The 9,496-nt window shown below is 42.8% G+C and overlaps 1 pseudogene; it reads right to left on the bottom strand.

Annotated features, from left to right (window-relative positions):
* Positions 1–1,200: 1,200 nt before the first annotated feature.
* On the bottom strand, positions 1,201–8,929 carry LOC119279900 (annotated as a pseudogene).
* Between the last annotated feature and the right edge of the window lie 567 nt (positions 8,930–9,496).

Here is a 9,496-nt window from a genome sequence, read left to right on the forward strand (position 1 = left end):
GACCCCGGCTCGGGTGAGCGGTCCTGGCGGCGGAGCCCTTCGGCCGGCGGCGTTCCGGCGCGGATCTGGACGGCGGCGATGCGGAGGCGTTGCCCCTTGGCGGCGGTGACGGCCCATGGCCTGCGGCGGCCGGCGGCGGCCGGCGGCGCTAGGCTGGCCCAGATCTAGGCCCTACGGGCCCGATCTGGGTCGGGGCGGGCCTGTTGGTGGCCGCAGTGGGCTGTTCTCCGGTGGTTTCCGGCGAGCTCCTCGCGACAGGGACGGCGGCTGCTGTGCCGCGACTGCTGCAGCACGGCGGCGAAGCTTCACGGGCCCACGCAGGGCCTGGCCGGACAGGGGGTCTGGTGTGCCTCTGCTGCTATGCCCGGTCTGCTACCGCCTAAGCCGGTGGAGGTTGTTCCCTCCCTCGTGGCTGCGGTGCTGCCGGTCCTTGTCTTCGGGTGTCTCGTTTGGATCCGGCCGGCCTCGCTTCGTTGGCCGTGGTGAGACGACGGCGGTGTCCTCGTGACTGTTGGCGCATGTTGGTGGGCGGCGGGTGTGGTGGAGCCGAAGGTTGGTCCTGGGTGGTGGGCGCGAGAGGTCGGGAGAAATCCATGTCGGGTCTTGCCGGCACCAACGCGGTGACGCCTGCGGGCGCCACCATCCTTCTTGAAGGGCGTCGGGTGACCCTCTCCCCCCTCTACCCTCCGTGTACCGGGAGAAATCTTAGGACTCGTCCGGGCAGCAGCGTCGTCATCGTCGCATTCCTTCTTGAAGGTGGTGCTTGGTACACGGCAACTCGGTGGCTTTGGAGCGTGGTGGTTATCTTCGGTGGGCGCAACAATCGCGGTGTGCCGTAGCTTTCGTCGATCCGGCGTTGTTGGCATTTCTTCTCTTATTTTCTCTTGTTATTTCTTTTGGGCGTGCTTGTGCTGTTTGCCCCAGCGTGGATCGGATTGTTGTATCGGGTGGTTGCTATATCAATATAGCGGGGCGTAAGCCTATTTCGGTATAGCTGGAGGAAGGAATCAATCCAGCAGCTAGCCTGCCTGCTTAGAGGCTACATTCTTTCAGATATTATGATGATGGGTGTGGGGATGGTTATACGGAACCACATAGGTGAAGTTTTGGCTGCTTTGAACCAGACTTTTGATTGATGGTATCACTACGCAGAAATGGCTGAAGTAGTTGTTGTGCGTAGTGCCGTTACAGTTTGCTCTTCCTGAAAGTTTCCCGATGGTAATCGTGGCATCTGACTACCTGAGAACCTGATAAGGAAGTTACAAGACTCGAACCGAGAGAGATCTTCTGTTGGCATCTTTCTTGCTGAGAAACTGCTCTTGTCACGCCAGTTTCAAACTTGCTCTTTTGTTCATGTTTATCGCCATTGTAATGAGGCAGCACATGTTTTAACCAGGTCTAGTTCGACGTGTTATTTCCCTGTTAGCCATTATGTAGTGCTGGAGCGTATACGGGCCATAATCTGTAATGACTCTGAAAAGTGTTTTCTAGTCTAACACACAAAAAAAAAAGGAAACAAGAATCCATTGCATAAATGCGTAATGGGAAGTCGTTGATTGCATGAAGATTGCACATTTCCTAATCTGTGCTTCACATGGAGCTCTCAGTGCTTGCACATTTCCATATCCATGATTGAAATTGCGTACTCTTGTCCAATCACAATCCTAAAATATAAAAGGTATTGTGTGTTACATGTTTGGCATCACAGGAAATGAGATGTTAAGATGTGCAGCAGGTCAAATTACTCATTACTATTGACAGAAAAAAAAGGAATAGAGGAAGAGACTCCCACCACACATTTTTTTTTTGATAAATAGAAGATGTGAGAATTAATTCTGTTTGGCTAGGAGAGTAAATAACTATATGCACTTCTTTATCATTTTTAGTATGTTTATATACTATATCTAAGATACTCCAAAGTGAGTTATATGAAAAAAACTGCAAGTTAGCCCATGGTTCGTGTTATATTTCTGAAATACGTACATATTTGTACATAAAAAGAGTATGTTCAAAATATGATACATACTGCCTAAAAAGTACTCCCTCCGTCCCATAATGTAAGACGTTTTTTATCACTAGTGAATGTAAGACGTTTTTTATCACTAGTGTAGTGTCGAAAAACGTCTTACATTGGGACGGAGGGAATACTATATATATACTATCTAAACATTCTTATATATTACATACTACACGTACATACACTGCGATATGATGGAACGCTAAAATGAGGACATGTATTCTTACCTTTTTGACGGACCCATCAAATTTCCGAGACCCCAGATAGCTCCGCTAGAACCAAAATTAACGATCCTCTCAAGCCTGGGAGATACGCAGTAATCACTTAGAAAATTCTCAAAATATTGAGTATTATGTTAAAAACATCAATAAGGAGCAGAGGCGAGAGCAAAGTAAATACAAGTACATGCAACTATAGTCTATAGCATCATCTACTCCCTCTGTTCCTAAATATTTGTCTTTCTAGAGATTTCAACAAGTGACTACATACGGTGCAAAATGAGTGAATCTACACTCTAAAATATGTCTATATACATCCGTATGTGGTAGTCCATTCGAAATCTCTAAAAAGACAAATATTTAGGAACGAAGGGAGTATATATTAGCAGGAGGCATTCCCACCTTCAAATATTAGGCCCACACATCTTTGTAGGTCCTCAGTTTACCAAAGAATATGAGTTATATATGCTACAAACGATTATAAACTTTTTCCAAATATGAGAATCCAACAGTATGCTCCCTCCGCTATTTTATACTCATATACTTCTATAAGTTGCCAGAATAATCCACTCATAATCAGTTATCTTTGTTCGTGTGCATTTCAATTTGTTCAGTCTGATTTATTTTTGTTAGTTAATCAAGAAAATTATATCATTTTCCCCTAAAAGATAATATCATTTGTAAAAAAAAAACTGTAGTCGCTGCTGGTAAATCCTAATTCAGAACTAGTACACTATGCCACTGTAGCGATATAGTCCTATGTAGAGAGCAGAGATTTGTTCATATTTAATTAATACCACAATTCATTAGTTGATGCGCGTACTAGACCATGCATGGGCGGTTTGAAGGGCTTAGCTCAAAATTTTGATGGTAATCTTAGTGATTACTGGATACCTGAAATTAGTCGAGCTCAAGATATGAACAGAAACCTCCTTTTCGACAGAAAAGATATGAACAGATCCATCTTTTGATCCTGCAATAAGATACAGAGGGTCGCGAAGTGCAAGGACGGAATTTACTGGAGACATGAAAGCTTCCATTGTATGAACACAAGCTTCCATTATTGTGTCAACACAAGCCGCCTTCTCCATGTTCCAGATCTGTTTGACAAAGATTAAGAATGGGCATGCAGTATTAACAGTGTTGTGCTCGTACTGTATTAGTATATTTGTCAATGATAATCGCATACCTTAGCTGTGCGATCGTCAGAGCCAGTAATCAAATACTGTGTACCACTACCATCACATCTGAAGAAATCGAGGCAGTTCACTTTGCCCAGATGCCCTGACAAAGTATACTTGGATTCGGGAGAGCCAATGCTCCAAACCTGGACATCGATTATATGAAATTGTGAAGTAATGGTTTTTAGATCCCTCTGTCGGCATTGGCATCAGTCGATCAAGGCACAAGGCAAGCCATTAAGGTACGTAGCAAAACTTATCAGTCAACAGAAAGGAGGAAGCGATACCTTTATGGTGTGATCATCTGAAGCAGTTGCAAAAATGTTGGTATTCTTTGGGTTAAATGCGACTTGACGTATACTAGCATAGTGTTCCTGGTTGAATGATGGTTCGCACTCCTTCCAGCCATTGTCCCAGTCCCAGAGCTTTACAGCACGATGTGCCGATGACAATAGATACGAACTGGTTGGATGTACGGCCATTGAAGTGATGAAGGAATCACTGGCGGCTCTGAAACTTGACACTTCTTCCATTTTGTTGTTGTAATCGTATACATGGATCACACCATCCGATGTCGCAGCCACAAACCATGTCTTTTCCTTTCTTAAGATAACTTTAACGGAATGAACTGTATTGTTGAGAAGAGTGGTCATTTTATTAGCATGGAGTGTATGACGATGAGAATGAACTTGTGTGAAAAACAGAGAAGTCAGCAGACAGATGCTCATGCATGCCTTTATTCGATGACGAGTAAGAATGCATAACTGACTCCTTCCAGATATTGAACGAATCCATTCCTCTCTGCGGGCCAATACAAAATGATTTTGTAGTTAAGCTGAACGCAAACGTTTCCAGACGCTAGAAATAATATGATTTCAAATGTATATGATGGTTTTTTTTTTAGAAAAGGAGGATGACCCCCAGCCTCTGCATCTGGGAGATGCATACGGCCATTTTATTGATTATTTTCGAGGACCTTACAAAGTATTACATACGGACCCTAAAAAAAATGTATATGATGGTACCTGCGGGTAATAGTTCCATATGCAAACATCTCCGTGCTGATGACCTGTTACAATCCTGTGGGACAGTAAGGTATTTCATTCATGATGATATGTTCATTAATGACAAGTGACACATCCACTTGAGCACAGGAAACAATTTTTCAGAGCCCACACTAGGCTATAAACTCACCATGGCTCTGTGGCTTGTGCGTCTAGGCAACACAGAACGCCATGAGTATTCTTCATGGATATTATCTGTCCATTCTGATGCAGCAACATTCGGGTCGATGTTAGAAAAACTAGCTACCTCGAATTTGCAGGATCTGAGTTATAAGGAAGAGAACTCCATACCTTTGCAGGATTTGCGTGCTACATTCGTAGTACCATGAACGACCACCATCAAAGCAAAATGTATGAAAGGCCAGATATACAACATGAGCAAGTCGGAAGAGCAATTACATTACTTGAAGAAACTCACCTCAGATGTTGCGAAAGTAGTTTTCAGTTTCACCTCATGCACATCATTCCCCGTGTCCTCATAAAATTGGTCATACTTCTTCAGGTATAATTGGTCTCTGAAAGCATGGATGTCTTTGTCTTCTGATATACTGCTCTGTTGGATCAGATCATAGTCTATTTCTTCAGGTAGCATATCCTGTTGTTTTGCTGTGACAACGAGGGTGTAAGTCGACCTGGAAGGCACGATGACGTAGAGCGGAATACTTGCAAAGTACTGCCAGGACTCCCTGCTCTTATTCGTAAGCCTAAACACCAACTGTTTATCTGTATTGGGTTCGGTGGGTAACCCAAGCTTGAAAAGGTAGACGTTAAGGAGCTCCTGCGGAAGAACTAGTTCGGTTAATACAAAATAGCCTTTGTTTAATCTGTCCATGCTTGGCACTCCAAAATTAATTGACTTTATCAATTTTTTAGTGTATTCGGATTATGATGCTCTCATGCATTCGGATTATGATGGTGCCATATGCGGTGCTTGCTTCCAGCGATCGGCAATAAAGGTATAATATTAGTATATTACACATACTAGCTCAGTTTTTGTGCCATACCGTTGCAACAAGCCTATCAATTATATCCTGTGCTTTAACTGGTCTCTTCTCTGGTTCGAATTGTGTGGACTCTACTGCTATCTCGATACATACACGTACTTGATCTTCTTCCATTGATGTCTCAAGCCTATTACTCCAACTTTCAAGTACCTACAGAATTGCAACCGTGACTTACTATTTATGAAATGGACCGCCAACATCTTTCAGAATGGGAAAACAGAGTATGTCAATGCGTCAGGCAAATCAACTCAAGCATCAAACTAGGAACAAAATATCATGAAAATAACAAAAATCAAAGAAGTGAAATACTTCGCTTCCCGGCAGTTCTAGTAAGATCAACATTCAACATCATATAATTAAATTACACTTTCGCGTTCAATAAAGATCAGGTGGAAACTTTGGGTAATGATTTTTTTTCCTGGAAACAACAACTTGGTCTTATTTATATTATGCCTATTTACTTCACCTCTTTCCCAATAGTTTCTTTGGTAGTGCTATCTGATAGGGTTCTTCGATCCCTAAGCCTTTCTAGTTATAGTACTCCGACACTGTTAGGTACTTTTTCGAAATTCTTGGAATACAATACATAATTTTCCCATTTGCAATTTTCTTTAATTTCTTGCGAGACCAACACTGTTAGCTACTCTTTCGAAATTGATTTATTTTCTTTGATTCAGATCTGCAGATAACTCCCTGCAGTTGTTTGGCATAGTGATTGTGCATACATGTCACCTAGTAATGGCAGTTAGGCACCTTGGACTACCACTAAAGCATCTCTCTTGTAGATTCAAGCCGAGCCCACCTATCGCTAAACAAGTCAGCAAGCTATGTGGCATTGGAATCACATGACTACGGTGAAAAACTTGCAAGTAGAATTTTATTCTATCCTTCCAAAAATGAGGATAAACTCCGACCTCTCCATCGATTCATGCACACAAGCATATATATATTATTAATTATTAAACAGTGCAAGACAGTCAAGCATCGATGCTGAACAAATAAGCTTACAAAAGCACAAATAACAAAAAAAAGTCAAGGCCATCTAAAATGGATATGCATTATCTCCACAATCCCACCACGAATCCTATGCCATGTCAAACAACAATAAAATGTTACTGCTAGACAAAGCCTTCAAGAAGCAATCGTTAAACATCCACCAGTATTGGTGGGTCCAACTGAAGGTAAAACTTGGGATTTTCATCCCTGAAGCGTGCTTCGAGCCAACAACTTCAACATGGACACACACACACACACATCATCATTGCCTAATCTGCTTGGAGAGGCGAGATCATGGGTTTTTACCAGGAATACACACACTTGTCGTCAAATCCTTCACTACCTGCAACCTCTCGACAGGCTAACGACTTCTCGCTAGGCCGGCCCTGGTGTTGAGAGAGCATAAGGCCTGTCCATGCTGCTGGAGAAAACACCAAAAGCAGTTGCTCGCCGCCTCTCTTCGGTTATTGTCGCACCTACTTTGATCCCCGTTAACTCGTACTCCCTCCGTTCCAAAATAGATGATCCAACTTTGTATTAAAGTTAGTATAAAGTTGAGTCATCTATTTTGGAACGAAGGGAGTAAGAGAGAGGGATGCTTGGACATAAGGGTGGTAACCAGATCCAGCAACCGATGCAACCCTCTTGCAGATCTGCCAACCACGTCACCAAGGCTGCTGCGTTGCCATCTCCACCGCGGCTCCCACCATTGGAATCACGGAGAGTTGCAACCATGCACGCCTGGGACCTGATCAATATGTTGTTGCACAAATTCGGCTCACGAACGCCAACACATCTCTCCCGCAAGGTCCCCTCACAGATCTGTCTACCTCCACTCCGAAAGTCGCAACCCACTACCATCTGCATGAGAACTGCTCTGACGCAAACAAAGGAGGCCCCACCACCGCAGCTCGCACCGGCGTGGTCTTACTACTCCCACCACTGGCGTCCGCTCAGCTTAGCCTGAGGTGGCAGGGGGGAGACAGGGATGGAGTGTCAAATACCAATAGCCTCGATGAGGCCTTCATTCATTCTTTGGATCATACTCTCATGGATTTGACGCACATTTTGTCCTTGGGGGCGGGGGTTTTTGTTCGCTATGTTTTGAAACCAAACACTTCTCCATTATTTCTTAGATAATGATAGTTCCACTAATTGTAGAAGTTAGCAACATGGTGGATGGTTTCATAGTTACTTGTATTAGACAGACCAGACATCATAATTCAGGGTCCTTATTCTCCTCACTGAAATGATGATTAGGAAAAGGTAAAATGCAAGATAATTATTTTAAAACCAAGCATTTATCTTGGGAGTGCCAAAGACCGTTCTTACTGCCTCTGGCTTGTGATGCCCCCTCTCTCCAGTCACGATCTCCATGATTATAACACCAAGACTATATATATCAAAGTTTCGTGTGACTTTCCGGCCATCGAATTCTGGCGGCGCATATCCGCTACATCAAAAGAAAATGGTAAAATAGATTAACTGATGCACAGAGGTAGCAAAATGTAAATCATCAATGACAAGAAAGGTTGAGTTTCCAAGTGGCTTAGTAAGCTTACAAGGTTACAACATGATTTGTAGTACTAGCATGGGTTTGTTCATCCTTAGAGTACCTTGATAGACCAAAGTCGGCTATTTTCGGCACCATCATATTATCCATGAGTATATTTTCCGGCTTAAGATCCCGGTGAGTAATACCTTTGGTGTGAAGGTAATTCAAACCCTCGCAGATTCCTTTTATTATTTTATAACGTTCTCTCCATTCAAGTCCACAAGATGCATCTGCATAAATGGAAGAGGAGAAAGGTATTCACATTAGAAATATCTGGACGGTAGCTAGTACATGACATGGAATGTAAATTGTGTATAAGTGTGATTTTTGAACCAAATAATCTTTATAGTAATGAAAATCGTGATCCTACCATTGATATGGCTACGGAGATTCCCTTCTGGTACATACTCAAAGCAGATCAATCTTTTTAGCCTTTCCCCTATGACATTTTTTTCTTCATATGTTTCTATTTCTCCCACGGTATCACAACAATATCCCAAATATCGTACTATATTCCTGTGCTTCTTCCCCTTCATAAGACATTCAATCTCCCGAAGGAAGAATTTATCGTCGCGAAAATGCGGATTGGACAGCTTCTTCACGGCAACGGCCATGCCGTTTCCAAGGAGTCCCTACAGGCAAGCATGTCTCGCCACTTTTTAGATTAAAACTGTGACTGTGACTATGGCAAGTAAGACCGGGGCAATTTAGAATTTCCATACCTTATAAACCTTGGCATATCCACCACGTCCAATTTCATCAGAGAAATTATTTGTGATCTCGTGAAGAAGTTTAAACTCGATAGCCCCAGGTTTTTTGGCTTCATGTTTATCCGACATCATAAGCTCCAGGTCGTTTGGGGAAATAGTTTGGCAGCCCATTCCGATTAAATACCACAGCACCCTTGAAACAAGAGCAATCACAATACTCATGAGTTAGATTCAGCCTCCAAGTACTCAAAATACTAAGAATTTTAAGTTAACAATAAAACGCAGCAACAGCATGCATGCACTCAAAATCAGTTCAGTTTTGCCAATTACTCCGTATCTCTTAGCCAAAATTTGCTGTAATGAAAAAAGTTCAGTTTAGAAAAGTGAATGAGATTTTATGGAACACGTCAAGGTAGCATATATCTTCCTTCCATGAACTTCAAACTCAGTATTTAAAGTACAAGTTCACAGCGAATTGCTGGTAAACGTATGGCTGCTATATGCTGAAACAGGCGTGCGAATGAATACTTCAAAGCATCCTAAGCACACGATGAAGAAGCAGGTATACGTAAATTCATGATAGTAATCATATGGAAAAAGTATCTGCAGCAAAGTTAAGTGTCTGGAGAAGATCTTCTCGAGGGAATTACCTGAGAAGAAGCCCTGGCTGTGTAGCGATGAATGGGTGGATTCAGATGTTATCCGCCTTTGCACGACGGATCCTTTGTATTTAAAGGCTTCAAAGGAAGGA

This window comes from Triticum dicoccoides, chromosome 3B, assembly GCF_002162155.2.
Source record: "Triticum dicoccoides isolate Atlit2015 ecotype Zavitan chromosome 3B, WEW_v2.0, whole genome shotgun sequence".
Taxonomy (NCBI): domain Eukaryota; kingdom Viridiplantae; phylum Streptophyta; class Magnoliopsida; order Poales; family Poaceae; genus Triticum; species Triticum dicoccoides.